Source organism: Ranitomeya variabilis, chromosome 6 (genome assembly GCF_051348905.1).
Source record: "Ranitomeya variabilis isolate aRanVar5 chromosome 6, aRanVar5.hap1, whole genome shotgun sequence".
NCBI classification, from domain to species: domain Eukaryota; kingdom Metazoa; phylum Chordata; class Amphibia; order Anura; family Dendrobatidae; genus Ranitomeya; species Ranitomeya variabilis.
In genome coordinates this window covers 542378362-542403691 of record NC_135237.1, presented here as the reverse complement: position 1 = coordinate 542403691, position 25330 = coordinate 542378362, and the positions used below count along the sequence as shown (strand labels likewise).

Sequence of the window (25330 nt, the reverse complement as noted above, 5' to 3'; positions counted from 1 at the left end):
CTCACATAAGTGAATGACAGATATTCCTTCATGGAAACCACAATGTCAATTCCAAATTATATGCTAACAGATAATATCTCCAAGACTGGATCAGTCCTTATGGCGTTTTTTACTTATCTGTCTGCTTGCGGTATATCATCCAAGCGACTGAAGGCCATGATGAATCAGATTCTCATATCATACTTGTAAGCTCTCAACGCGTTTCCCCTTTCTAAAACAGGTTCGTCAGGAGAGACTGATATACCATAACATGGCAGCAGAGAGCTATCCATACGATGAGGCTGCCTTTGTAGCGTGGGAAAGTTTCTGAATATTTTCCCATGCTACAGAGTTCATATGAGTTCATGCCGCCAGGGGGTGCAGAGTCGGTGACGGCACCGCTAGTCCCCGAAGCTCCGCTCCCTGCATTTCATTCATTCCCCAGTCGTTTACAGCCAGGAGCGGCCGAATTAGCAGCGCTCCCGGTTGTAAAATGTAAATACCCCCAGATATGGATTATTGCGTGGGACATGACTGTACGGCGGACAGGTATGGGATATTGTTGCGTTTTAATTTTGGATTCTTTTTTTACAGAAGAACAAGGGCTTCGCTTGGATTGAGCGTGCAATCAAGATGTTAAAACCTGTGTGTTTCATTCTTTCATTAAAATACTATATTTTTAATGTGTGTATTTTTAACCCTTTCATATTATTGGATTAATAATGGATAGGTGTCTTTTTAACTCCTCTCCATTATTAACCAGGCTTAATGCCACTTTACAATAGCAAGGTGACATTAACCCCTTATTACCCCATATGCCAATGCTACAGAGCAGTGGGAAGAGAGAGCCTAAGTGCCGGAGTAGGACGTTCTACTATTGTCTATACAATGATGTCCACCAATTTTTATGTTCGTCGTCACCACCACTTCATTTTGATGTATTTCCATTTGTCACTTGTTTGACACATATTTTTTTTGTATATCTCCATAGTTTCTGATGAAGGTCTATACCCAGACCGAAAATGTTTAATTGATCATTGTATGCAAAATAAATTGGAACCCTTTTTTTCAACACGATACATTTTGAGTGTCGAGTTTTTTACTTATATTGATTTTGGAATGGATACCCTACTTGAGCACCTATTCCAATGACTGAATGCCGTATATAATCCATTGCAGTGCTCTACACGTGAGATCGCTGTGGGACACACTCGGGATTACGTGGACTATGGTGGACAGGTGAGTATATGTTGTTTTTTATTTTACATTTTTTTTTATAGGGGACGAGGGCATCGGGGATTTGGAGTTAGGAGAGTATAATGTGTTTTTTATTTTTATTTGAATATGTATTCTATTACTTTACATGTTGTGCTTTAGTTTTTTAAGTTTGAGCAGAGGCGCCGGCTGACAAGAGACTACTTCTCCCATCAGCGGCTCATGCTATCACAGCTGCTGGGTCACACTGACATCTGACAGTGTGACCCCGCAACGCTCTGACCGACGGTCTTACTGGCGGTAGCGTTACTGCTGATAAGAACCACCGCGCCGATGTTTCCCACACTATCACACACCATAGGAAATCTGTAAAAACGCAAACAAAAACTCAGCAAATCCGCAAACATTTTTATACATGCGTGTCTCCTGCAGATTTGACTGACTTGAAGTCAATGGGTGAAAAATGCTAGAAATCTGAACAAAGAATTGACATGCTGCAGAAAAAAACACACTGCTAATACTCAAAGGACAATTATTGATCTGTGCACTTCATGATTGTTATTGAATTAGCTGGGATAAGGATTCCATAGAGTTTTGGCCCATATCCGCGTGGAAAAAAAGCAGCGAAAACACAACAAAAACGAACCGTGCGCACATAGCGTCAAATACACCTATATAATTACTTTCAAAGATATATGAGACACCAAAATACTAAAACAATGTGTATGTATACGTGTATGTATATGCATGTGTACGTATATATATATATATATATATATATTTATACATGATTTATGTACATTTCACTAGTCTCAATTATTATGACTTTCATAAATTTCCTGCTTGTTTTTATCATGTCGATTTTCCTTCACTTGCTCTTCATGCACTTTCTATGTTGGCAGCGACTCTAATGTTATTATATGAATTATTCATGTTTACTTTTTACCTTTTCTTTATTTCAAATTTTTCTTGTCCCATACCTATATACCTAATCATGTGATTTTCTCTCTCTGTCGTTTGACCACAACATGACCACATGACAAAGTGTTTCTTTTATGGCCGCTCTCATGTGCATACTGCCCTCACGCTAGTTTACTTTTGCCATGGGGAGGGGTTTTCCAGGCATGACGTATCTCTTTGTGAATAAAGTTTTTTTTTTTTGTCATAACAAAACATTGTTTTAGTATTTTGGTGTCTCACATAGCCTTAAATGTAAATTGTCCTCGGCTCCTTCTGCTCAGTCCGCGCTTCTGTGTGGAGATCCGGCTTTTATGGCTCCTCTCTCCACGACTGGCCACACACAAGTCCAGAGTCTCCTCTACGCTGCCCCCCGATCTCCGACATCTCCTGTAAGTGGTCGCGCACCACCTGCTCCATCGCTCGCTCCAGGTGATCCTCGTGCAGCCGTGATTCCAACTCCAGCAGCGCTAAAGACAAGTGGGGTCCCCCCGCCGACTCCTCCACATAGCTGAGATCCGCCAGCGGCGTGTCCTCGATGAAGCCGGCTGAGCTGGCGCACACGTAGTCCTGCATGGGGATGCCGGCGTCGATCACCGCCAGGGTGGCGGCATTCACACACGTGCAGTAATTGCCGCCATCAGCCTGTAGGATCTAAAAGGGGGAAAGTATACAATTATAGTATAACCTAAAATTCTGCCACACGGCCAATCTCCAGTCCCAGACAGCTGACAACAGAGAGCAATAGATGACAGCCGGGCACTACTGGCCTGATACAAGAGGAGATTGTATTTATCTGAGCAGATATCAAGGTCAAGGTTCCATCATTCTGTTTAGTTGATAACAGAGAACAATAGTAGTACAGCAAACAGAGAGAGGATAAGTCTACGGGGCTTTGGACAGATAAGACTCTGTACACATTAGACTGACGTCCCGCCAATATCGACAGTTTTGGCCGACGGTCTAATCTGTATGGGGGCACCGGCCGACTGATGGTGAGGGGACATTGATTTATTTTTGCTCCTTTAGGCACCTTGCACCCGCAGCGCTTTGATTGCTCGCACTGTACACAGCTGGAGGCACAATACAGGAGGACGTGCTGCACCGATACCGAGTGCGTCGCCCCTTCTAACCTGCATGTATATATCGAACCGGGAGATTTTTGTTTTTCACCTTTTTTTAAAGTAATAATAATAATAATCTTTATTTTTACATACCGCTATCATATTCCACAGCGCTTTGCACACATTATCATCGATGTTCCTGATGGGGCTCACAATCAGTATGTCTTGTCACGCGAACATAAAATGACTGCAGAGGGGAGGGAGGTCAGTGAAGGGCGAGGGGCGGTGGGACGAGTAAATCGCCACAAAAATTATGCAACTTTATAAAAAATTGCATCAACCACAACATTTTATTAATCAATTGTGAGTGACTTTTTAACAAGTTTAATATTTTTTAGCGAATGTTTTCCTGCTCCCTCAGAAGTGATTTTATGAACGATGTCTAAAATTTTTTGTGCAAATTTTGTGAAATTTTTAACCCCTTCACCCCCCAGGGTGGTTTGCACGTTAATGACCGGGCCAATTTTTACAATTCTGATCACTGTCCCTTTATGACGTAATAACTCTGGAACGCTTCAAAGGATCTTGGCTATTCTGAGACTGTTTTTTTCATGACATATTGTACTTCTGGTAAAAATTTCTTCGATATAACTTGCGTTTATTTGTGTAAAAAATGGAACTTTGGTGAAAATTTGGAAAATTTTGCAATTTTCCAACTTTGAATTTTTATGCCCTTAAATCATAATAGCTAATAGAATAATAATATTAGCTTATAATAGCTAATAAATATAACATTTCCCACATGTCTGCTTTACATCAGCACAATTTTGGAAACAAAACATTTTTTTTTCTAGGAAGTTAAAAGGGTTAAAGGTTTACCAGCGATTTCTCATTTTTACAACAAAATTTACAAAACCATTTTTTTTAGGGACCACCTCAAATTTGAAGTCACTTTGAGGGGTCTATATGGCAGAAAATACCCAAAAGTGATACCATTCTAATAACTGCACCCCTCACGGTGCTCAAAACCACATTCAAGAAGTTTATTAACCCTTCAAGTGTTTCACAGGTGCAGAAGCAACATGGAAGGAAAAAAATGAACATTTAACTTTTTAGTCACAAAATGATCTTTTAGCAACAATTTTTTTATTTTCACAACGGTAAAAGGAGAAAATGAACAGATAAAGTTGTTGTGCAATTTCTCCTGAGTACGCCAATACCCCATATGTGGGGGAAAACCACTGTTTGGGCACACGGCAGGGCTCGGAAGGGAAGGAGCGACATTTGACCTTATCAAATCAAAATTGGCTGGAATTGAGATCGGACGCCATGTCGCGTTTGGATAGCCCCTGTGTGCCTAAATAGTGGAATCCCCCAATAAGTGACCCCATTTTGAAAGTGAGACCCCCTAAGGAACTTATCTAGATGTGTGGTGAGCACTTTGAATCCCCATGTGCTTCACTAAAGTTTATAACGCCTGGGCGTGAAAATAAAAAATCATATTTTTTCCACAAACATGATCGTTTAGTCCCCAATTTTTTATTTTCCCAAGGCTAACAGGAAAAATTAGACCACAGAAGTTGTTGTCCAATTTGTCCTGAGTATGCTGGTACCCCATATGTGGGAAAATACTACTGTTTGGGCACACGTCGGGGCTCGGAAGGGTAGTAGTGACGTTTTGGAATGCAGACTTTGATGGAATGGTCTGGGGGCGTCATGTTCCGTTTGCAGAGCCCCTGATGTGCCTAAACAGTAGAAACCCCCCACAAGTGACCCCATTTTGGAAACTAGACCCCCTACGGAACTTATCTAGATGTGCCCCCTTTTTGGAACTAATCTACTGTTTCCTGTAAATTTAAGTAAATTAGTAGTGAATGGCGGTGCGGTACAATTTGAAGCCATTTTTCATGCACAGGCCAGGTTTGTCAGGGCAGGTGTCGCATTGATAAATGGTGTCCTTGCGTATTCCCCTTTTGTAACACACTCTGCACCTTTTTTGCGCCTTACCTTTTTTTCCAGTTGGCGGGACCACCCCCGGGAAATGCTGACCTGGTACGATACGAGCAGCTTCAGTTCCGGAAGTACTGGGGCCCGCTCCTTCCTGAGTGCCAAATATCAGGGCCTTAACCACTACTTCCTGGAACTGAAGGTACGACATATCGGTGTGGCGTGCACATTGTGACAGCAGGAAAGCTTTGGCCATTTGTACAATGTGCACGGACAGCTTTTTGTACCCTACCCTGGCCTTTATCAAAACACTGCACGGTTGGAGGAGTTGATCAGAGAGATCAACTCCCCCATGTTTTTGTTGTACCCCAGTATACAGTCCGGTTTGCTGACCTGTGTAGAGGCACCTTGTACAGTGCTGAGGGCGCTGCCATCACTGTGTATGGTGGTCAAGAGAAGGACATCCCTCTTGTCCTTGTACTTGACCACCAGCAGGTGGTTGCTACATTGGGCTCTGCTCTCACCCCTTCTGAGCATCTGCCTAAGTAGCGTTTTCAGGAGGCCTCTCCGATTTTTGAGGATGCTGTAATAAAAATTATCGGTGTAGAGGTGACAACCTTTATCCAGCAGTTGGTGCACCAAATCCCACACAATTTTCCCATTCCCAGGATAGTGGGGCATTCAGGGGGTTCAATCCGGGCGTCCTTCCCTTCGTAAACTCTGAACCTGTGGGTGTAGCCTGAGGTACTCTCACATAGCTTATAGAGTTTAATTCCATACCTGAGTCTCTTGCTGGGCAGGTACTGACGGAATTCGAGCCTTCCCTTAAAATGAACTAAGGACTCATCCACATAGATGTCCCTTTGGGACACGTACACTTCAGCAAACTTTTTGTTGAAGTGTTCGATGACCGGTCGAACTTTGAACAGATGGTCAAAGTTGGGGTCATCTCCTGGGGGAGACAGTGTATTATCGGTATAATGCAGGAATTTGTGGATGGCCTCAAAATGCGTCCAGGTCATGACCATATGGAACACTGGAGAGTTTTATAAAATATCAACACTCCAATATTGCCGAAGTTCTAGCTTCTTAAGGATCCCCATATGAAGGACCAGGCCCCAAAACTGCATCATTTCAACTGCGTCTACAGGAGACCAGTTAGAATATGATGAACTGGGGTTTTGTGCCAAAAATTGACAAGCATATAAATTAGTTTGGCCCACCATGAGGTTAACAAAATCCTCAGAGAAAAAGTCTTTGAAAAAGTCTATTTCTGTGAGGCCGGTGATGTCAAACTTGATTCCTGATTCTGCCACAAAATCAGGAATCAGTGGCTCGTAATTTTCAGGTGGCGAGGTGTATACGGGGTCCGCAGTGGGGTGCGCTGGATCATCTTAAGGAGTGGGCGTTGCCTCATCTTCTGTCCTGGGACGGCTTCATGGCGGTTCCGCAGGACCCGAGGAGGAAGATGAAGAGGAAGATGAAGAATCTGAAAAGTAAAGAAATGTGGGATCCTCTCCCTCGCTATCAGTGTCGGAGGCAAGGAAAGCATATGTCTCCTCCACCGAATAGCGAATGTGATGGGCGGGACATTTTTTTTAATGAGTATGGTGCTTGTGTGTACTTTATTTATATATATATGTGTGGGGGGATAGTGCTTGGTGCAAACTTGTTTGAAAAGAAAAAGCTAAAAGAATAAAAAAAAAAGAGAAAAAAAATGCCTGTGAAAAGAAAAGTGTTAAACAGCAGGCCCGAGCTCTGATAAGTGAACTGTTTCACTTATCAAAGTTCGGCGGCTGCTGGATGTGCGCACAGGGTGGTGTAAGGGGGGTGAGAAAGAAAAGCGAGCACAAGTGTTGATCCTTGAACTGCGTCACCAATCAACGCTCAGCAGCTGCTAAATGTGCGCATGGAGGCGGCGCAAAGAGGGGTGGAGGGGGGGTAAAAAGACTGGGAAAAGGATCCTAATTTGGTCCCGGCAGGGCACAGCACAGTAACACCGCGGCTGTGCCCTGCGATTGGCGTGATCGATTTGATTGTCGATTGCGCCAATCTGAGAGGTTTTCGCTGATGCCTGGCGTTGTCAGAAACTGGCCTAGTATTGGGACATCACTGTTTCAGCCAATCTGATTGGCCAAAACAATGAAAGAGGCTGCGATTGGCTGTTCAGAAATAAACAGCCAATCACAGCGATCATGAGCGCGGGTGGGTAGGGACACCCCCCCAGGATGCCGACACATCTTCCTTGAGGTAAGATGGCGTCGGAATTTTAATGCGATCACCGCGACTTCGGTCGGAGTGTTGCATTAAAGGGCATGACGTACTATTCCGTCCATGGGAATTAAGGCCCAGGTCAAATAGACGCAATAGTACACATGATGGCAGAAAGGGGTTATGCAGAATGTGAAATATTTTGTGTTGCAAAAAAAAAAAAGACAAAAATAAAGAGCAGTGCTCCACCTGTTAACCAGTTAAATGCTGCTGTTAATCTGTGACAGCAGCATCTACACTGCGCCGGGAGGGGGACGCGTCATTCCACACACCCATCACGATCCTGGGGCGCCATGACACCATAGGGTCTGCTGAAGACCCCCGTGCCTGTCATGACCGTGTCCTGTGAACGCCAGCTTCTGTTCACAGGAGACCATCACATTTGCTATATACAGCAAAACTAATAGCACTGCTGTGTATAGAACAAGCGATCAGAGGATCAAGGGTCACGTCCCCTAATGGAACTATGAAATACAGTGAAACGTTTTTAAAAATATGGAAAAAATAAAAAAAATCAATTCACCCCCCGTTTTTGCCTCATTAAAAATAAACAGAAAAAATTACAGTTATTTGTTATTGTTACGTTTGTAAAAGTGCAATCAAAAACTAAAATTAATTAACCCAATCGATAAACGGCGTAATGAGAAAAAAAATCACCAGAATTTCGGATTTTTTTGGTTGCTGCAACATTGAGATCAAATGCAGTAACGGGCGGTCAAGCCCTCAACCAGATCCCGAAAAATGGAGACGCTTCGGGTCTCAGAAACTGGTAAAAAAAAAAAAGAAAAAGGCTTTAACAATTTTTTTCTGCTGCTTAATTAAAAACTATAGATGTTTGGTGTCTGCGCACACGGACTGACCTGGGGAATCATATCATCAGTCCAGTTTTACCATATAGTGATCATGGGAAATAAAAAACTAAAAATAATAATTGTATAATTGCACTTTTTTTTGCAATTTTGATGAAGTTGGAATTTTTTTCCTGCCTTTGGCTAAATCAAATGATAAAATGAAGGCTGTCATTCAAAAGTACAACTCGTCTGGCAAAAAGCAAGACCCCGTACGCCTTTCTGACTTCAGACGTAATGATCCGTCCATGCGACCTGGGCCATTTTGACCATGGACGGATCATTACGTCTTAGCGACTGACCACGCTCACGGGGGGTGGGCGGCCGATCGCCGCCGGGTGTCAGCCGATTCTGACAGCTAACACCCGGCACTATGTGCCAGGAGTGGTCACAGACCTCTCCCTGCACTTTAACCCCCGAAATACTGCGGTCAAACACGATCGCAGCATTCTGGAAGCCGGCACAGGGGCTGACAGCGCCTCTGCCTTTGGATCGGAGACCCCGCAGCATGACGCGAGCTCCCAATTGTTGCCATGACGATATCCGGGTCACCAGAGCGAGGAAACTTGGTGATCATGCACAGTGAATGATCACCAAGTCTCCCTGTCAGTGCAGCGCTGACAGCGTCTATGGCATGGTGATGCTGCTTCATCTGCAAACTATAGAAGCGATCAGCCTGGAAAAAATGATTGTTCCATAATGGGACAAAGTAAAAAAGTTAGAAAAAAGTAAAAAAAATGTTTTAATAATTGTACAAATATTTAAAAAAAAATCAAAACTAATAATGAAAAATCAATATACACTGCTCAAAAAAATAAAGGGAACACTAAAATCCCACATCATAGATTTCACTGAATGAAATATTCCAGTTGCAAATCTTTATTCATTACACTGTGGAATGTGTTGAGAACGATAAAACCTAAAAATGATCAACGTAAATCACAACTAATATCCCATGGAGGTCTGGAGTTGGAACGATGCTCAAAATCAAAGTGGAAAATGAAGTTACAGGCTGATCCAACTTCAGTGGAAATGCCTCAAGACAAGGAAATTATGCTCAGTAGTGTGTGTGGCCTGGGCATACTCCTGATGAGGTGCCTGGTTGGTCTCCTGAGTGATCTCCTCCCAGACATGGACTAAAGCATCCGCCAACTCCTGGACAGTCTGTGGTGCAACGTGACGTTGGTGGATGGAGCGAGACATGATGGAGCGAGACATGATGTCCCAGATGTGTTCAATCGGATTCAGGTCTGGGGAACGGGCGGGCCAGTCCATAGCTTCAATTCCTTCATTGGATAGGTGTCTTATAGACGCCTCTCCATTACTAAGCCGTGGGCTTCATGTCATCTGAAAGGTGTCATCAACCCCACAAATATTACCCCACATGCCACCGCTACAGGGCAAGTGGGAAGAGCCAGAATTGGTGCATATAATAGATGTGCCTTTTCTGGGTAGCTGCGGGCTGCTATTTTTAGGCTGGGGGGGTCAATATCCATGGCCCCTTACCAGCCTGAGCATACCAGTTCCCAGCTGTGAGCTTTATCAAGGCTGGTTAGCAAAAACGGGGGAGGGGACCACATGCCATTTTTAAAAATTATTTATTTAAATAATTTAAAAAAAATAGCGTGGGGACACCTCTTTTCTTGATTACCAGCCTTGCTGAAGCTGACAGCTGAGGGTTGCAGCCCCCAGTTGTGAGTTGTGTCTGGCTGGTTATCAAAAATAGGAGGAACCCACAACTTTTTTTTTTAATTACTGTATTTATTTACAGCGCAGGAGCGGCAGATGAATACTCCCATCCACCGCTCCTGCTGTCACTGTTATTAGCAGCAGCAGGGGTAGGCTGATGGGAGTAATAGTCCCATCAGCCGCCGCCTGTTGCCTCTTTTATTACTTAAATGTAACTCTCACCATTCTCCCCTGCTCGCGCCGATCGCTGGCAGAGCAGATAAGAATGATGAGGGCAAATAGTTCCTCCCGAATCTCTCCGCATGGCTAAGTAGCACTGTACAGCCACACATGGGGCATTGCCACGTTCAGTAGAAATTGTGGGACAAATTTTGTTGCCATTTTTACCCACTTAACCCCTTAACGACCGCCGATACGCCTTTTAACGGCGGCCGCTAAGGGTACTTAAACCACAGCGTCGTTAATTAACGGCGCTGTGGAAAAAGTGAATAGCGCCCCCCAGAGTCGGATTTTCTCTGGGGTCTCGGTTACCGGGGGTAGCCGAGACCCCAGAGAACATGATTCGGGGGTTTTTTACCGACCCCCGAGTTGCGATCGCCGGTAATTAACCGTTTACCGGCGATCGCAAAAAAAAACCCAAAACGCGATTTCCCATTTAATTTCTCTGTCCTCCGATGTGATCGCACATCGGAGGACAGAGAAATGGGGTCCCCGGTCGCCCCCCCGATACTCACCTGTCTCCCCCGGTGCTCCTCGTGGTTCCCCATGGGCGCCGCCATCTTAAAAATGCCGGCCGGCACCTGGGAGATCTTTGGGGTCTCGGCTGCTGGGGGTAGAGACCCCAAAGAACTGTTTTGCGATCGCCGGTAATTAACTGTTTACCGGCGACCGCAAAAAAAAAAAAAGTGATGTGTAAGGCTGGGTTCACATTGCGTTAATGTGTGCACGCTAACGGACAGCGTTGCACGGCGAAAATGTCGCAATTAACGCCGTGCAACGGGTCCGTTAGCGTGCCCATTGACAGCAATGTAAATTTCTCCTGCAGCGCATCACTAGCGCGTGCCTTTTTCGGCTCGCGCTAGTGATGTGCCGTTCTTCTGTGACGCGCCTCGGACGCTGCTTGCAGCGTCCGCGGCGCGCCCGAGGTCCGTTCCCCGCTCTCGCAGATCGGGGATCTGCGAGAGTGGGGACGTTAACGCGACCCCAAACACGGCCCCTAAATAAACATTGCGTTAGCGCAATCCGCTAGAGCTAGCGCTAAACGGATTGCCCTAACGCAATGTGAACCTAGCCTTATTCTCTGTCCTCTGATGTGATCGCACATCAGAGGACAGAGAAATAGGGGGATTCGGGGACCCTATCATACTTACCGGTGTCCCTGGGTCCTCCTGTGTCTTCTCCTGCCGGCCGGCTTCTTCCTATAGAAAGAAAATGGCGGGCGCATGCGCAGTGCGCCCGCTCTCTGCTGCCATCTGCCGGCCGGCAGGAGAGAAGAGTTGGGGCTAAAATTAGGGTTAGGGCTAGGGTTAGGGCTAGGGTTAGGGTTGGGGCTAAATTTAGGGTTAGGGTTGGAGCTAAATTTAGGGTTAGGGTTGGGGCTAAATTTAGGGTTAGGGTTGGGGCTAAATTTAGGGTTAGGGCTGGGGCTAAATTTAGGGTTAGGGTTGGGGCTAAAGTTAGGGCTAGGGTTGCGGCTAAAGTTAGGGTTAGGGTTGGGATTAGGGTTTGGATTAGGGTTGGCATTAGGGTTACGTTTGGGATTACGGTTAGGTTTGGGATTAGGGTTAAGGGTAGGGTTGGGATTAGGGGTGTATTGGGATTAGGGTTAGGTTTGAGGTTAGGGTTGAGATTAGGATTAGGGGTGTGTTGGATTTAGGGTTCTGATTAGGGTTATGGTTGTTTTGAGGTTAGGGTTGCGATTATCCTTAGGGTTGTGATTAGGATTATGGATCGGGTTGGCATTAGGGTTAGGCCTCTTTCACACTTCAGTCTTTTGGCGTCAGTCTGAAACGGCCATTTTCATCAAATAGCGGATCCGCCATTTTTTTTGGCGGTTCCGCTATTTTCCCATAGACATGCATTAGCGACGGATTGTGGCGGATGGTCGTCCGTTCCATCCGCCATGTGACGGATCCGTCGAGATTTGGCGGACGTCATCTAGACATTGACGGCCATTGTAACGTTTTTTGTCTGCGCCGAAATGGCGGTTCGCGACGGGTCTGTCGCGTTCGTCATTCCATAGAATGGCCGCCTATGGGCGACGGATCCGTTGTTACCGTCATTTCGGCGGATCCGTCGCCCCAATCCGCTTTTTCAATTGCGCATGCTCCAAAAAGTAGATACTTTTCCCAGACAACCCCCAAGTAACGGATCCGTCAAAAAAACGGATCCGTTAATACCGTTTTCTCAACAATTGTGACGGATCCGTCACTATGTCGGAGCTGACTGACGCCAAACAACTGAAGTGTGAAAGAAGCCTTAGGGGTGTGTTGGGGTTAGGGTTGGAGTTAGATTTGGGGGGTTTCCACTGTTTAGATACATCAGGGAGTCTCTAAACGCCACAGCCAATTTTGCGCTCAAAAAGTCAAATGGTGCTCCCTCCCTTCGGAGCTCTGCCGTGCACCCAAACAGTGGTTTACCCCCACATATGGGGCATCAGCGTACTCGGGATAAATTGGACAACAACTTTTGGGGTCCAATTTCTCCTGTTACCCTTGTGAAAATAAAAACTTGGGGGCTAAAAAATTTTTTTTGTGGAAAAAAAAAATATTTTTTATTTTCACAACTCTGCATTATAAACGTCTGTGAAGCACTTGGGCATTCAAAGTTCTCACCACACATCTAGATAAGTTCCCTGGGGGCTCTAGTTTCCAAAATGGGGTCACTTGTGGGGGGTTTCTACTGTTTAGGTACATCAGGGGCTCTGCAAACGCAACATAATGCCCGCAGACCATTCTATCAAAGTCCGCATTCCAAAATGGGGTTCCTTCCCTTCCGAGCTCTGCCATGCGCTCAAACAGTGGTCCCCACCACACATGGGGTATCAGTGTACTCAGCACAAATTGGACAACAACTTTTGGGGTCCAATTTCTCTTGTTACCCTTGTCAAAATAAAAACTTGGGGGCTCAAAAATCTTTTTTGTGGAAAAAAAAATTTATTTTTATTTTCACGACTCTGCATTATAAATTTCTGTGAAGCACTTGGGCATTCAAAGTTCTCACCACACATCTAGATAAGTTCCCTGGGGGGTCTAGTTTCCAAAATGGGGTCACTTGTGGGGGGTTTCTACTGTTTAGGCACATCAGGGGCTCTGCAAATGCAACATAATGCCCGCAGACCATTCTATCAAAGTCTGCATTCCAAAACGGCGCTCCTTCCCTTCCGAGCTCTGCCGTGCACCCAAACAGTGGTCCCCCCCCACACATGGGGTATCAGTGTACTCAGGACAAATTGTATAACAACTTTTGGGGTCTAATTTCTCTTGTTCCCTTGTGAAAATAAAAACTTGGGGGCTAAAAAATCTTTTTTGTGGAAAAAAAAAATATTTTTTATTTTCACGACTCTGCATTATAAACTTCTGTGAAGCAGATGGGCATTCAAAGTTCTCACCACACATCTAGATAAGTTCCTTGGGGGGGTCTAGTTTCCAAAATGGGGTCACTTGTGGGGGGTTTCTACTGTTTAGGTACATCAGGGGCTCTGCAAATGCAACATAACGCCCGCAGACCATTCTATCAAAGTCTGCATTCCAAAACGGCGCTCCTTCCCTTCCGAGCTCTGCCATGCGCCCAAACAGTGGTTTACCCCAACATATGGGGTATCAGCCTACTCAACATAAATTGCACAATAAATTTTGGGGTCCAATTTCTCCTGTTACCCTTGAGAAAATAAAAAATTGCAGGCTAAAAAATCATTTTTGAGGAAAAAAAAAAGGATTTTTTATTTTCACGGCTCTACTTTATACATTTCTGTGAAGAACTTGGGGGTTTAAAGTGCTCACCGCACATCTAGATAAGTTCCTTAAGTGGTCTAGTTTCCAAAATGGGGTCACTTGTGGGGGGTTTCTACTGTTTAGGCACATCAGGGGCTCTCCAAACGCGACATGGTGTCCGATCTCAATTCCAGCCAATTCTACATTGAAAAAGTAAAACGGCACTCCTTCTCTTCCAAGCTCTGCGGTGCGCCCAAACAGTGGTTTACCCCCACATATGGGGTATCGCCACACTCAGGAGAAATTGCTCAACAACTTTTGTGGTCTAATTTCTCCTGTTACCCGTTTCAAAATAAAAATTTTGGGGCAAAAAGATCATTTTTGAAAAAAAAATGCGACTTTTTATTTTCACGGCTCTACGCTATAACCTTCCGTGAAGCACCTGGGGGTTTAAAGTGCTCACCACACATCTAGATAAGTTCCTTAAGGGGTCTAGTTTCCAAAATGGTGTCACTTGTGGGGCGATTCCACTGTTTAGGCACATCAGGGGCTCTCCAAACGCGACATGGCGTCCGATCTCAATTCCAGCCAATTCTACATCGAAAAAGTAAAACGGCACTCCTTCTCTTCCAAGCTCTGCAGTGCGCCCAAACAGTGGTTTACCCCCACATATGGGGTATCGATGTACTCAGGAGAAATTGCACAACAACATTTGTGGTCTAATTTCTCCTGTTACTCTTGTGAAAATAAATATTTTGGGGCAAAAAGATCATTTTTATAGAAAAAATGCGATTTTTTATTTTCATGGCTCTACGTTATAAACTTCTGAGAAGCACCTGGGGGTTTAAAGTGCTCACCACACATCTAGTTAAGTTCCTTAAGGGGTCTAGTTTCCAAAATGGGGTCACTTGTGGGGGGCTTCTACTGTTTAGGCACATCAGGGGCTCTCCAAATGCGACATGGCATCCAATCTCAATTCCAGCCAATTCTACATTGAAAAAGTAAAACGGCACTCCTTCTCTTCCAAGCTCTGCGGTGCGCCCAAACAGTGGTTTACCCCCACATATGGGGTATCAACATACTCAGGAGAAATTGCACAACAACTTTTGTGGTCTAATTTCTCCTGTTACCCTTGTGAAAATAAGAATTTGTGGGCGAAAAGATCATTTTTGTGTAAACAAATGCGATTTTTTATTTTCACGGCTCTACTTTATAAACTTCTGTGAAGCACTTGGGGGCTCAAAGTGCTCACCACACATCTAGTTAAGTTCCTTAAGGGGTCTAGTTTCCAAAATGGGGTCACTTGTGGGGGGTTTCCACTGTTTAGGCACATCAGGGGCTCTCTAAACGTGACATGGCATCCGATCTCAATTCCAGCCAATTCTGCTTTGAAAAAGTCAAACGGCGCTCCTTCTCTTCCAAGCTCTGCGGTGCGCCCAAACAGTGGTTTACCCCCACATATGGGGTATCGGCGTATTCAGGAGAAATTGCACAACAACATTTATGGTTAAATTTCTGTTTTTACACTTGTGAAAATAAAAAAAAATGGTTCTGACGCAAAATGTTTGCAAAAAAAAGTTAAATGTTCATTTTTGCCTTCCACATTGTTTCAGTTCCTGTGAAGCACGTAAAGGGTTAATAAACTTCTTGAATGTGGTTTTGAGCACCTTGAGGGGTGCAGTTTTTAGAATGGTGTCACACTTGGTTATTTTCTATCATATTGACCCCTCAAAATGACTTGAAATGTGATGTGGTCCCTAAAAAAAAAAATGGTGTTGTAAAAATGAGAAATTGCTGGTCAACTTTTAACCCTTATAACTCCCTAACAAAAAAAAATTTTGGTTCCAAAATTGTGCTGATGTAAAGTAGACATGTGGGAAATGTTATTTATTAACTATTTTTTGTGACATATCTCTCTGATTTAAGGGCATAAAAATCCAAATTTTGAAAATTGCTAAATTTTTAATTTTTATGCCATATTTCCATTTTTTTCATAAATAATCGCAAGTAATATCGAAGAAATGTTACCACTAACATGAAGTACAATATGTCACGAAAAAACAATCTCAGAATCAGCAGGATCCGTTGAAGCGTTCCAGAGTTATAACCTCATAAAGTGACAGTGGTCAGAATTGTAAAAATTGGCCTGGTCATTAAGTACCAAATTGTCTCTGTCACTAAGGGGTTAAGTGAAAATGTAAAATCTTTGGCTGAAACTAAATTTGGGTGGTAAAAATGTAGTTATTTTGTCCTCACTGCCCAATGGTATAAAATTCTGTGGGACACCCATGGTGTCAATATGATCACTGCACCTCTAGATGAATTAATTGATAGGTGTAGTTCGTAAACTGGGGTCACTTATGGGAGGTTCTGCTGTTTTGGCACCTTATGGGCTCTCCCAATTGGTCATGGCACCTGCAAACCATAACAGTAAAATCTGGCGCTCCTTCCCTTCTGAGCTCTGCCATGCGCCAAACAGTGATTTACCCCCACCTATGGGATGTTGGCGTACTCAGGACAAATTGCACAATAACTTTTGGGGTCCAATTTCTCCTGTTACCCTTGGGAAAATAAAAAATTGGAGGCGAAAATATCATTTTTGTGAAAACAATATGATTTTTATTTTTAAGGGGTCTACATTATAAACTTCTGTGAAGCACATTGGGGTTCAAAGTGCTCACCACACATCTAGATAAGTTCCTTAGGGGGTCTAGTTTCCAAAATGGTGTCACTTGTGGGGGGTTTCAATGTTTAGGCACATCAGGGGCTCTCCAAACGCAACATGGCGTCCGATCTCAATTCCAGGCAATTTTGCAATGAAAAGTCAAAATGCGCTCTTTCCATTCTGAGCTCTGCCATGCGCCCAACCCACACATATGGGGTATCGGCGTATTCAGGACAAATTGTACAACAACTTTTGGGGTCCATTTTCTCCTGTTACCCTTGGTAAAATAAATCAATTTGGATCTGAAGTAAATTTTTTGTGAAAAAAAAGTTAAATGTTCATTTTTTTTTAAAACATTCAAAATATTCCTGTGAAACACCTGAAGGGTTAATAAACTTCTTGAATGTGGTTTTGAGCACCTTGAGGGGTGCAGTTTTTAGAATGGTGTCACACGTGGGTATTTTCTATCATATAGACCCCTCAAAATGACTTCAAAAACTGGTGTAAAAATGAGAAATTGCTGGTCAACTTTTAACCCTTATAACTCCCTGTTAGGGCTAGCGGAACGCACCGAGTAAAAATAGATGTTTATTATAAATGGTGCGTTCGCAGCCCGGGGTCCACCGTGCAGGAGAACCTGCTGCTAGTGAATGGTGGCACTGTTTGGCGGTATAGACTAGCTGTTACCTCACAGAGCAGCCGTGAGAGGAAAGCACTGCACCCTGTTAGCCTCACAGGAGCGCAAGCTTGCTGCCGAACTGATAGCAGTCAGTGGTTATGCACACAATCTCCTCACCGGAGAAGCTGGTATTCTAGGGGCTTATTTCAGCCAGGTCCCTGAACCATGCATAACCATACTGGCGCAAAGCACATATTTGAATTGATACTAGCGCATGGCCGTGCGGCCCTGCGAGCCTTTTATAGCTGAAGCACGAACAAGGCCTTCCTAGAAGGATCAATGAGAAGCTGCCACAAAGCCTGAGCACCTTCAGGACCTTCCAGGAGAACCAATGGGCTTTGCTGCAGTATCTAAGCAAGTGACCCTCAATCTCCACTGAGAGATCTTACCCAGGGCATGCTCAGAAGGAGAAAAGCGGGACTTAGTCCCAAAAGTGTCTGCTCGCCGCTGCCCAGCACTGGCTTCAATGGCAGAAGCTGAAAAAGCAGCAGTAATCCTCCTCACAGAGTCAGACTGAGCGAGACGCTGGGACTGATGTCTCCGCTGAGCAGACTCCACTGCGGCAGGAGAAGAATGGGAGACCGCAGCAGAGATGGCCCGAGATTCCCCCTGTGCAGAGGCGGGAACTCGATCCCTAACAAAAATTGTTGGTTCCAAAATTGTGCTGATGTAAAGTAGACATGTGGGAAATGTTACTTAAGTATTTTGTGTGACATTTCTCTGTGATTTAATTGCATAAAAATTCAAAGTTGGAAAATTGCGAAATTTTCAAAAGTTTCCCCAAATAAACTCAAATAATGTCAAGGAAATTTTACCACTATCATGAAGTACAATATGTCACGAGAAAACAATGTCAGAATCGCCAAGATCCGTTGAAGTGTTCCAGAGTTATAACCTCATAAAGGGACAGTGGTCAGAATTGTAAAATTTGGCCCGGTCATTAACGTGCAAACCACCCTTGGGGGTAAAGGGGTTAATAAAAACCCACACGCACAAAAAAAACACGACACAAACAGAAAAAAAATGGAAAAATAATGAAGAAATAAAAAAATAAAACACCTTTTCCCCATTGTAAAGACTCAGCTTTATTACTATTATCCCCGACAGCCTCATAGGTCTAATGACCATGTGACCGCTGTATGGCAAACTCAGCCCTGCTGCACGGCAAACTCAGCCCTGCTGCACGGCAAACTCAGCCCTGCTGCACGGCAAACTCAGCCCTGCTGTATGACAATCTCAGCTCTGCTGCATGACAATCTCAGCCCTGCTGTATGACAATCTCAGCCCTGCTGTATGACAATCTCAGCTCTGCTGCATGGCAAACTCAGCTCTGCTGCATGACAATCTTAGCCCTGCTGTATGACAATCTCAGCCCTGCTGTATGACAATCTCAGCCCTGCTGTATGACAATCTCAGCTCTGCTGCATGGCAAACTCAGCTCTGCTGCATGACAATCTCAGCTCTGCTGCACGACAATCTCAGCCCTGCTGTATGACAATCTCAGCTCTGCTGCACGGCAAACTCAGCCCTGCTGCATGGCAAACTCAGCCCTGCTGTATGACAATCTCAGCTCTGCTGCATGACAATCTCAGCTCTGCTGCACGACAATCTCAGCTCTGCTGCACGACAATCTCAGCCCTGCTGCACGACAATCTCAGCCCTGCTGTATGACAATCTCAGCTCTGCTGCACGACAATCTCAGCTCTGCTGCACGACAATCTCAGCTCTGCTGCACGACAATCTCAGCTCTGCTGCACGACAATCTCAGCTCTGCTGCACGACAATCTCAGCCCTGCTGTATGACAATCTCAGCCCTGCTGCATGGCAAACTCATCTCTGCTGCATGACAATCTCAGCCCTGCTGCATGGCAAACTCAGATCTGCTGCATGGCAAACTCAGATCTGCTGCATGGCAAACTCAGCTCTGCTGCAATTAGTCACTTGTACATGTGCCAAACAGCAATCTCAGCTCTGCTCCATCCACACACACTATGACGTCCGGCTCCGGCCCTCACACAACTTTCTTTATACAATGTCTGTGCACACAAGACCTCACAGCAGCTGGAGGAGCCCTGACCCCAGGAAGGTACGGGCAGTATACTCACATGGGCATGACGTCACGGAAGGTCCTATAGCACACTGTAATAGTATTGACCAATTCGTCCTCCCACCAGCAGGTGTCGCTGAAAATCTATGTGATGACGCTCTGTCCACTGAGGGTATAAAAGGAAGGATGCGAAGCTGACGGCACCATTTTAATCACATGTGTGCTATGTAGGGAGGAGAGAAGTTGAGCTGTATGAGGGCAGGAAACTTGTCTGACGCCATTACACAGAAAAGCTATGATAGACCGCTGACAGCTCTTCAGTGAATGGCGTTAGTGATTCCTTGAGGTGAAATAACCTGACATGATGGTTCCTGTGAAGAAAGTCAGTCAGAGCAGTGTCAGATCTATATACAGACACTAATCCTGTCAGGAAATCTGTAGTGTTAGTTCAGGACTCTACAATAGCAGAAAAGCACAGAATCTGAATTAATGTGGAAAGACAATCCTCCCCCCAAATCTCAATAATACATGTGCAGTTATAAATAAGGAAACTGAAGATGAGGGGGAAGAATGCAGCAGCGAGGACAAAAAGTGATCGTAAATGATAATTAGCAACAGCAATTGACGGCACAAAAGTGAATAAACACTAAAATAATGACAATAATACAGAGAGCCTCCAAGAGCATAGGAGGCGATAAGAGAAAATAACAGCGCAAAAGATGGAAACTAGGCAAAAATCAGCAAATTATGTGTAAAATTCATAAAAAAATGCAGCAAAGAAAAATGATAAAACCGCAATAATAAGTTTATAGTTGGGAGGAGAGAAAACACCACGCAGAGCTCCATAAAGAATCTGAATATCGCATTCAGTATAAATAAGATCAAATTAAGAAACAAACGAGGCAGAAAAATAAATAAAAATGGCGTAATAATTATGACAAGAAAAAAAATTAACATTTTAAGGTGCAAAATGAAAACTAAATTTATTATGATGCGCAATTTGGTGTCACCGAGAGGCTAAGAACTAAAAACATTTCAAAATATAAAAAGGGAAGAAATTGAACATAAATAAAAAAAAAATACCTGTGAAGCGAACTTATGTCATGAGACTAATCCTCCAGAAACCTGCAGCAAATAGTGTGTCCACGGCAGCAGGCCATGTATATACGTCCTGTATATATATACCTTACATGTATATAAAGGCAGTTGGGCATTACTACTTACACCTTAGGCCTCGTTCACACTTTAGGTTTTATTTTACCAGTGTATTCATGTTTTTTGCAAATGTCTCTCGTACCTATGGGGCTGTGTGCAAATGTTGCGGATTTGTGGCAAAACCTGAAGCAAAGCAGGATGTCGGCAAAGTGAATGAGTAAGAATTTGAATTGCAGATTTGGTGCAGAAAATAATCTTCAGCATGTCAATTTTCTGTGCGTTTTTGCCCAGCGTCTTTCACCATTGTCTTTACTCAAATCAGTCAAATGCAGGGCAAACGTGAACTTTAAACACGTTTTTACAGCTGTGTTTTTTCAGCCAAGAGATGCAGAAATTTTATTCAAGCTTGTGCACATACCCTAAGGGTAAGATCACACCGGGCGTTTTTGCTGCTTTTTTTTCTGCAGCAAAACGTGATTTCTTGGCAGGAAAGAAGCTGCAGCAAAAACGCAGGTTTAGGTGCATTTTTGGTGTCTCTTTGTCCATGCTAATGTCCATTGACTTTTCTGCAGAAAAACCGCTGAAAATAATGATACCTGCGTTTTTGCAGCGTTTTTTCAACACCCATTCAAGCCAATGGGTGCAAAACGCTGCAAAAACGCTGAAATAAGTGACATGCTCTATGCCCAAAAAAGCAGCAAAGCACAAAATCCTGATGACACAAAATAAATGTGTGTGCATGAGCTTTGTGAAATCTCATAGGCTTTGCTGGTACTGTAAAAAGCAGCTGAAAATTAGCATAAAAAAGCAGCATAAAATGCAGCCAAATTGCCCAGTGTGAACATACCCTAATAGTGAAAGGGGCTTCTAACATGTCTGCCTGAGAGGTGCGCAAAAAATCGTGGAGACCTGCCCGATATTGATCCCAGTGTTGGAACAAAATCAGAGCAATCCTATAGGTCCAGGAAAAAAATCATCAGTCGGCACTCTGATGTCATCTGTGCAGAGTCCGTTCTTCATTGACTGATAAACTTTTTCTCCTTTCTTATCTGAGAACAACTAATGAGACTGTGACAAACTTTGATGGTAAAAATTGACACCCGCCGAAATTGATATAAAATATCACTGATGAAACGCGGAGCGATTTTTTTTTTCAAGTATATCTATATTTAATTCTCTTGCTTGATCTGCTGAGTTTTATCATCACATATTACTGATCTCACAACTCTGGATCTATATTTTGGAATTTACATTTTTGAAGTTTTTATTATTTTCTAAGACGTGTTTTTCCTTTATTTTCTCACAGTTACATGATTATCCATATCCTTGTATATCCTTTTGTGGATAAGTTGTATTTTCTCTAGTATCATTTTGATGTACAGATAACATTAATTTACACTTAATCGCCTTTCTTACCACTGGAAATACAAGATGCCTGATGCCTAAAATGCAGTGTAGAACTAATACTGATATAAAAGCAAGTAAAAAAATAAATGATTGCATTACTTTGTGTTTTCAATTTACATGTGTGTGGGGTGAGTGTAGTGCCCATAATAGTGAGGGTGTTGGTGGCAGTTTCCTTCAAACAATTGTACCTGCTGATTCCAGATCTTTTTGTAGCTCTTCACAGGTGGTCCTTGGCTCTTGGACAACACTTCTGATTCTTTTTATAACTCTGTATGAAATCTTGCGGGAAGCATGTGGTCATGGCTGGACCTTCAGTAGTTTAGAAATTCTACATGCCAACAGTATGTTTTGCAATAATAAGGTTGCGAAGCTCTTAATGCAGCTCGCTGGTTTTACTCATGACATGTTTCTTGTGTGGCACGTTGGTAATGAGACCCTTTATTTTTTATAGGTGGTAAGTTAAACCAGCTGATATTATTTGTCACTAAATGTCAGGAATGCTTTCTAATTACTGACAGCTTTCAGCTGCTGTCAGGACTTTCCATGGCTTTTTGTACCTCTTCATGTGATCAATACTTTTGTCCTTTGTCATTTCTCATAATTACTGTATGGTTTTCCTGCTCTGCTCTGAGGCGAGGGAGTTCAAGATGCAATATTTATCGGAATGGTTACAAAGTCAACGCATTCCAAAGTTATCCACCTTCTTTCTCAGGACATAACCTTGCTGAAGTTGTTTAGCTGACCGACAGTTATCCCCTTAGTGACAGACAATTTTTACAATTCTGACCACTGTCACATAGTAACATAGTAAGGCCAAAAAAAGACATTTGTCCATCCAGTTCAGCCTATATTCCATCATAATAAATCCCCAGATCTACGTCCTTCTACAGAACCTAATAATTGTATTGTTCTGCTCCAGGAAGACATCCAGGCCTCTCTTGAACCCCTCGACTGAGTTCGCCATCACCACCTCCTCAGGCAAGCAATTCCAGATTCTCACTGCCCTAACAGTAAAGAATCCTCTTCTATGTTGGTGGAAAAACCTTCTCTCCTCCAGACGCAAAGAATGCCCCCTTGTGCCCGTCACCTTCCTTGGATCCCCAAGTCCTTCTCCCTGTCAGATTTACCCAGTGGTTTCCCGTTCAGTGTGTAATGGTGATATTGATTCCTTCTTCCCATGTGCATAACCTTACATTTATCATTGTTAAACCTCATCTGCCACCTTTCAGCCCAAGTTTCCATCTTATCCAGATCCATCTGTAGCAGAATACTATCTTCTCTTGTATTAACTGCTTTACATAGTTTTGTATCATCTGCAAATATCAATATTTTACTGTGTAAACCTTCTACCAGATCATTAATGAATATGTTGAAGAGAACAGGTCCCAATACCGACCCCTGCGGTACCCCACTGGTCACAGCGACCCAGTTAGAGACTATACCAATTATAACCACCCTCTGCTTTCTATCACTAAGCCAGTTACTAACCCATTTACACACATTTTCCCCCAGACCCAGCATTCTCATTTTGTGTACCAACCTCTTGTGCGGCACGGTATCAAACGCTTTGGAAAAATCGAGATATACCACATCCAATGACTCACCGTGGTCCAGCCTATAGCTTACCTCTTCATAAAAACTGATTAGATTGGTTTGACATGAGCGATTTCTCATAAACCCATGCTGATATGGAGTTAAACAGTTATTCTCATTGAGATAATCCAGAATAACATCCTTCAGAAACCCTTCAAATATTTTTACCAACAGTAGAGGTTAGACTTACTGGCCTATAATTACGACCATTTACCTCCTTAGGATATAGAGAGATTCCAGCAATAGTTTTTTTTTTTTAAATTACAATTTATTGACACACCACTGATTTATCATGCCTTTTTTGTAATTTAATACTCAATATAGATTTTATTTCTAAGGTATTTTGGAATATTTTGTCTACATCAAATGCCCTTTTGACACTAAGTATTATCCCTTGCACTAAGCATGGTGTACATTAAACCACTTCTGAAAAAGGGATTTGTTTCTGTAGACAAAACTAGGTTTATTTACATTTATTCTGAGCATGAGATTGTCATTATGGGAATATTTATATGAGTGTGAGCATTGGACTGCTGTCCATGATTTGATCTTTATATTAAAGTGCATGGGGGGCACAGCTTTACTGGTTATGAACACATCTCCTTCTTGGAGGTTTATTCCCACTCTGTTTTTTAGTCTTTCTCCCTATTTTTTTCTTTTGATGTATTGTATATTTTTAATCGTGTCAATAAATTTTAATTTTTTTCAAATAAACTATTGCTGGAATTTCTCTATATCCTAAGGCGCTAATCTAACACTAGTATTTTTTTTCCTGCTAACTCTATCCCTAATACGTGTAACACTAACCTTGATACGTGTAACCCTAATTGCAAAAAATCATTAAAAAAAAAACAATTATAGAAAAAAATATTTTTTTTATAAATCCCCTGACAACGGGAATGTGAGGATTATGGAGAATGGGGGTGGGTAATTGGACATCTTATTACGTTTTCGGACGCAGAAATTATTTTTTACAATTCTGACAGGGCAGCGCTTGAACTGTAGTCTATCTCGCTTCTCTCCCAGAACAATTACAAGTAGAGAAGAGAGGTACAGCCCAAGTGCTGCCATATTTACTAAATATTGGGGGTTTTGATCACTGTGATAGGGTCTATCACAGTGATAAAAACCCAGCAGCAAATGAGAAAATTCTCATCAGTTGCCGGGTGCAGGCAGGCAGATCTTGGCAACCGCACTGTGCATGTGTCTGCCATTTTCTTTCTGTCGAAGGAAGGAAGGGGGCCGGGGTACAATGATCTGGTACATAAGGTACTGTGGGGGGCTTGGGGGACCCTATTTCTCTTTGTATGTGTGATCGCTTCAAAGGAGAGAGAAAATAAATGGAAAATCGCACTTCATTTTGCATTCGCCGTTTATAATTGTGATCGCAACATCGGGGTCGGTAAAAACCAACCCGAATCATGTTCTCTGGGGCCCCAGCAACCCTTGGTAGCCGAGACCCCGGAGAAATTCTGACGCTAAGGGGCCCTATAACCTTAAACCTTGTGGTTTAAGTACCTTTAACTGCTGCTGTTAAAAGGCGTATTGGCGTTTGTTAAGGGGTTAAATATGCTGAAGTTTTGAAAACAAAGGGTGCATGACGTCAAAGTTCAACCTTGGTCCGTTTATGAAATATCTTTTTTTTTAAAATCAGATACATTTTTATTTAACCAAATTCAAGGTACAAAGCAATAGTTAATGAAATATCTAATCAAAATGTATCACATAATGTGTGCAAACATTAAATATCAATGTAAAATACATAAGATACACATTAAAAAATTTTAAACTTGGGAAAAGAACTATCCTTTTTGGTTATATCTGATAAGTGTCAGGTGATTTGAACTGACTTGGTGTTGTCATACAAAAGCCTCTATTTGGT

At 43.1% G+C, this 25330-nt stretch overlaps 1 long non-coding RNA gene across 1 annotated transcript; it reads right to left on the bottom strand.

Moving 5' to 3' along the window:
• Positions 1 to 1590: 1590 nt before the first annotated feature.
• Positions 1591 to 19516, bottom strand: LOC143781580 (uncharacterized). Its single transcript, XR_013216766.1, has 2 exons — positions 19352 to 19516; positions 1591 to 2805 (listed from the first exon to the last, which is right to left on the bottom strand). It is a non-coding gene; the product is annotated as an uncharacterized LOC143781580 (long non-coding RNA).
• Positions 19517 to 25330: the final 5814 nt, after the last annotated feature.